At 37.6% G+C, this 5,836-nt stretch overlaps 1 long non-coding RNA gene across 1 annotated transcript in view; it reads right to left on the bottom strand.

Annotated features, from left to right (window-relative positions):
- Positions 1–5: 5 nt before the first annotated feature.
- LOC107183197 overlaps positions 6–5,836 on the bottom strand; it is a 15,728-nt gene continuing 9,897 nt past the window's right edge. The window contains exons 2-3 of the long non-coding RNA XR_001513987.1: positions 5,671–5,676; positions 6–72 (exon numbers count right to left, since the gene is read on the bottom strand). This is a non-coding gene — a long non-coding RNA (uncharacterized LOC107183197). The remainder of the gene's footprint in view (positions 73–5,670; positions 5,677–5,836) is intronic.

The raw sequence follows: 5,836 nt of genomic DNA, 5'->3' as shown, positions 1-5,836 counted from the left end.
ATTATTCCTTTATCACAACATGGAGGGTCTCATTAGATTTCTTGTACATCTCATTAAGTTTATCGGCAGTCTCTAGAAGACTCTTGAAAGACCTCAAAAGTGTGGTTTTGAATTCTATATCCAGCAGTCTGCTTTCCTCCATTTCTGTCATTTGTGTCCTGTTTCTTTGTCTAGGCATTTTTTACACTTCGCTGTCAATAGAGTGGCTTTCTGTGCTAAGTGTCCCAATTACCTGAGGTAGACACTCTTGGTGCACCCCCTTGTGGTCTTTGTGCACCAGCTTATGTTCTTTATTATATTCCACAAACGAGTGAGATCATGTAATATTTATCTTTCTCTGACTGGCTTATTTCACTTAGCATAATGCTCCCCAGTGCCATCCATGCTGTTGCAAATGGTAAGAATTCCTTCTTTTTTTAGAGCAGCTTAGTATTCTATTGAGTAGATGTACCACAGTTTTCTAATCCACTCATCTGCCGATGGGCACTTAGGTTATTTCCAAATCTTAGCTATGCCTAATTGTGCTGCTATGAACATAGGGGTGCATATATTCTATATGATTGGTGTTTCTGTTTTATTGGGATATGTTCCTAGAGGTGGGATTATTGTGTCAAATGGAAGTTTCATTTTTAATGTTTTAAGGAAACTGCATACTGTTTTCCACAGTGCCAGCATCAGTCTGCATTCCCACCAGCAGTGCAAGAGGGTTCCTGTTTCTACACTTCCTTGCCAGCACTTATTGTTTGTTCATTTGTTGAGAGCCATCTGAGAGGTGTGAGATGTTACCTCACTGATGTTTTCATTTTTATCTCTTGTATGATTAGTGACTTTGAGCATGTTTTCATATGTCTCTTGGCTTTTAGTATGTCCTCTTTCTAAAAATGTCTATTTATGCCCTTTGCCATTTTTGATATATTTATCTTCCTTTAGTTGACTTTTATGATGTCCCTGTAAATGTTGGAGATTAAACCCTTATCAGAGATAACATTGGCAAATATGTTTTCCCATACAGTGGGCTTTCTTGTGGTTTTCTTGATGGTTTCTTTTGCTGTGCAGAAGCTTTTTATTTTGATGTAGTACCATTTGTTTATTTTTCTCCTTAGTTTTCATTGACCTAGGAGCTGTATGAGTAAAGATATTGCAACAACTTAAGTCTGATATTTTGCTGCCTGTGGATTCTTCTAAGATTTTTATGGTTTCCTATCATAAGTTTAAGTCCTTTATCCTTTTTGCGTTTATTTTTGTGTATGGTGTAAGTTGGCGGTCTAGTTTCATTTTATTTTATGTATCTGTCCAATTTTCCCAACACCATTTATTAAAGAGGCTGTCTTAAATCCATTGTATACTCTTGCCTCCTTTATCAAATATTAATTGAACATAATGGCTTGGATTGATTTCTGGGTTCTCTGTTCTGTTCCATTGGTCTATATGTCTGTTCTTGTGCGAGTACCAGGCAGTTTTGAGAACAGTGGCTTTGTAATATATCTTGATATCTAGTTTTGTGACTCCCTACAACTTTGTTTTTTTTCCTCCATATTGCTGTCGCTATTCGTGGTCTTTTCTTATTCCAGATGAATTTTTGGAAAGTGTCTTCTAGGCCTTTGAAATATTGCATTGGTATTTTAATGGGGATTGCATTGAATCTATAGATTGCTTTGGGTAGTATGGACATTTTAATGATGTTTATTCTATCAATTAATGACCATGGTATATTCTTCCATTTGATCATGTATTACTCTACCTCTTTTCTCAGCATCTTATAATTTTCTGATGACCAGTCCTTTACCTCCTTGGATAAGTTTATTCCTAGGTATCTTAATTTTTGTGTTGCAATGGTAAATGGGATTGCTTTTTTAGTTTCTCTTTCTGTGAGTTCATTATTGGCGTATAAAAAAAAGCCATAGATTTCTGGGTGTTGATTTTGTATCCTGCTATATTGCCAAGTTCATTTATTAAGTCTAGTAGTTTTTTGATGCAGTCTTATGGTTTTCTATATACAATATCTTGTCATCTGCAAATAATGACAATTTTACTTCTTCTTTTCCCATTTGGATGACTTTTACTTCTTCTTGTATGATCGCTATGGCTAGCACTTGCAGTACTATACTGAACAGGAGTGTTGAAAGTGGTCATCCTTGTGTTGTTCCTTTTCTTTGGGGAAATGGTTTTAATTTTTGCCCATTTAGTATGATGTTGGCTGTAGGTTTGTCATATAAGGATTTTATTATGTTGAGGTCTGATCAATCTATCCCCACTTTGTGGAGAGTTTTTATCAGGAAAAGGTGTTGGATTTTGTCAAATGTCTTTTCTACATCAATAGATATGATTTGTGATCTTTGTCTCTTAATTTGTTTATGTGATGTATCATGTTTATTGATTTTCAGACATGTTACCAGCCTTCCATCCCTGGAATAAATCCCACTTGGTAGTGGTGTATAATTTTCTAATGTAATTCTGGATCATCTTAATCTCGCAAGTGGCTGTTTCTGACGCGACTATGGTTGGGGAGGTTGCTGTATCAACCCCCTGACTGAAAGGCCTCACTTCAACAAAGTCCCTGAGGGCTCTTAGGGGCTATTCAGATTTTTTATCCTTTGTATCACTCAGGGTGTAGTCTAGGTGTGGCTGATTTGTTGTCTGGAGACTGCTGGTAGGAGTTAGCTTTTCAGGAGAAAATGGCTGCTTATGTTCAAGAATGTCCCAGTGACGGGCTCTCATTCACCTCTCCCCGACCTTCTCTTCTCCACAGCCTCTCCCCAGACCCCACAAGTCCACACCTCCACCTGCACCTCAGCCACGGGTTAGTGTTTGTATTTGAAAGGTCATATGAACTGGGTTTAATGAATAATAGCAAAGACTAAAAAAAGGGGAAACAACAGCGCCACTGCAAGTTTCTCTCCCCCGGGCACTGCACAGCTTGGGCAGTTCTTCAGACCACCCCTTCTGGGCTTAGCCTCTTGCAGCTGTGGACTTAGTTCTAGAATTACCTGCCACCAGTATCCCTGTGCACTTCCTTTCCACAATTGATGTTACACCTGTCCCCAAAGGACACGGACTTGGTACAGTGAAGGTTCCTTCTGACCCTCTCCGTTCAGACGTCTCCCAACTCTCTCCAGCCCAGATCCCAGATCCTACCATTCTCCAGGCATCCTCTTGCCCTTCCCAGCTTCAAATTGTCTCACTAGCTGTGCCTACTTCGCCAATTCCTGGTGGATGTTATTCGATTTAGATACTCCTTCTATCTGCTCCAGTATAAGGCTCGGGACATGTCTGCCTATTCAGCCACCATTTTGTCTCCTCCCATAATATTTTCTTATAATCCTTTGTATTTCTTCGGTGTGAGTTTTTACCTTTCTTCTTTCATTTGCAATTCTATTTATTTGTGTCCTGTCTATTTTGATGCATCTGGATAAAATTTTATCAATTTTGTTTATTTTTCCAAAGAACCATCTCTTAGTTTCATTGATGTTTTGTATTGATTTTTTAGACTCTATTTCTGTTCGGATTTTTACTATTTCCTATTTTCTCCTCACCTTGTAATTGTTTCTTGTTCTTTTTCTAGTTTCTTTAGGTGTAACATTAGGTTGTTTATATTATTTTAGTTTTTAGGTAAGCCTTTAATACTGTGAATATCACTCTTAGGAATGCTTTGGTTGTGTCTCATAAATTTTCTGTTTTCATTTTTATGTCTCTTAAGGTATCTTTTGATTTTTTTCCTTGATCTTATTGTTATGTATTTATTATTCAGAAGCATGTTATTTAGCCTCCATGTGTACTTTTCCCAACTTTTTTCTTGTAATGAACTCCTAGTTTCATACAATTGTGTTTGAAGAAGATTCTTACAATGATTTCAATCTTAAATTAATTAGAACTTTTTCTGTGTTCTATCATTTTATCTTAGAAAATGTTCCAAGTGAACTTGAAAAATATGTATATTCTGCTGTTATGGGCTGAAATTCTCTAAAAATATAAATTAAATTTATCTGGTCTAGTATGTAATTTAAGACTGCTACTTCCTTTTTAATTTTCTAATAGGAAGATCAATCCATTGATGACAATGGGGTGTTAAACTAGTCTATTATGATTGAGCTACAGTGGATTTTAGAATTTATGTACATCAAAATTTTCTTTACATATTTTTAAAAAGAATTTCAGGTTTTTTTTCCCCTATATATTTTATTGATTTTTTACAGAGAGGAAGGGAGAGGGATAGTGAGTTAGAAACATCAATGAGAGAGAAACATTGATCAGTTGCCTCGTGCACACTCCCTACTGGGGATGTGCCTACAACCAAGGTACATGCCCTTGACCGGAATTTAACCTGGGACCCTTGAGTCCGCAGGCCGACACTCTATCCACTGAGCCAAACCAGTTAGGGTTCTTTACATATTTAATGCCTCCTATATGGAATAGATATATGTTTACAAGGGTTACATTCTTTGGTTGGATTGTTTTCTTTATAATTAATTATTCAGTGTATTTTTTTCTTTCTTTTCTTTTTTTTTTTTGAGAATATCCATGTATCCTCCATTGTAGTTCTTTCTTTCTTTAAATTTATTGTTGACGATATTACAGATGTCTCAGATCCCCCCCCCCTCTTTATCCACCGCCTGCCAGCCCTTATGCCCCTGCATCTGGGCATCAGCACACTGTTGTCTGTTTCGATGGGCTATGCAACAATATTTGTCTGATAAAAGTGTTGCTGCTCCAACTTTTTATTTTTGTTTTGTTTAGCATTAAAATATCATTTTTTCAGGCCTTTTGATTTCTGTCTGCTTGTGTCTTAGAATCTATAGAGGGTCTCTTTCAGCATATATATGGGATATATATGGGTCTTGTTTTCTTATATATAAAGCTGCCTTTTTTTTGTAGCTTTATTTTTATTGTTGATGCTATTACAAATGTCCCCATTTTTCCCTCATTTGCCAATCTCAACCCAACCCTAACATCACTTTCCCTCTGACCATAACCACACTGTTGTCTGTGTATATGGTTTTACATATATGTTCTTTGGCTAAGCCCTTTACCCTCTTTTATCCAGTCCCCCCCCCACACACAAACATCCCTCTGAAAGCTATGAATCTATTCCCTCTGCATCTATTATGTTTGTTAATTTTGTTCATTAGATTTCACATATAAGTGAGATGATATGGTATTTGTCTTTCCCTGAATGGCTTATTTCACCTAGCAAAAAAATCTCAGGTTCTATCCATGCTACCACAAAAAGTAAGATTTTTTTTTTTTTGTGGCCAAGTAATATTGCATTGTGTGAATGTAGCACTGTTTTTTTATCCACTTATTTACTGATGGGTACTTATGCTGTTTCCAGATCTTGGCTATTGCAAATATTGCTCCTATGAACATAAAGGTGTATATATTCGTTTGAATTGTTTCAAAATTATTAGGATATAATTCCAGAAGTGGGATCACTGGGTCAAAAGGCACTTCCATTTTTAAATTTATTTTTATTGTTTAAAGTATTGCATATAGTGTTACATATATCTCCTGTTATCGCCATCAACCCCCCCACCCCCACCACTCAGCACATGCACTCACCACTTTAGTGTCTGTGTCCATTGGTAATGCTTATATGCATGCATTCAAAACCCTTGGTCCCCTCAGCCCAGCCTGTACCCTCTCCAATCCAGGACCCCTTGGGGGATGTCCGACTGCCAGCTAAGGCCCAATCCCGGGACCAGGCCTTAACTGGCAGTCGGACATCCCTCTCACAATCCTGGACCACTAGCTCCTAATTTCTCACCTGCCTCCCTGCCAGGTTGCCCCCAACTGCCACTCCTGCCAGCCTGGTCTCCCCGAACTGCCCTTCCGACAGCCT

This window comes from Myotis davidii, unplaced genomic scaffold, assembly GCF_000327345.1.
Source record: "Myotis davidii unplaced genomic scaffold, ASM32734v1 scaffold712, whole genome shotgun sequence".
NCBI lineage: Eukaryota > Metazoa > Chordata > Mammalia > Chiroptera > Vespertilionidae > Myotis > Myotis davidii.
The sequence above is the reverse complement of the archived record's forward strand: the minus strand, read 5'-3'. Positions and strand labels throughout refer to the sequence as shown.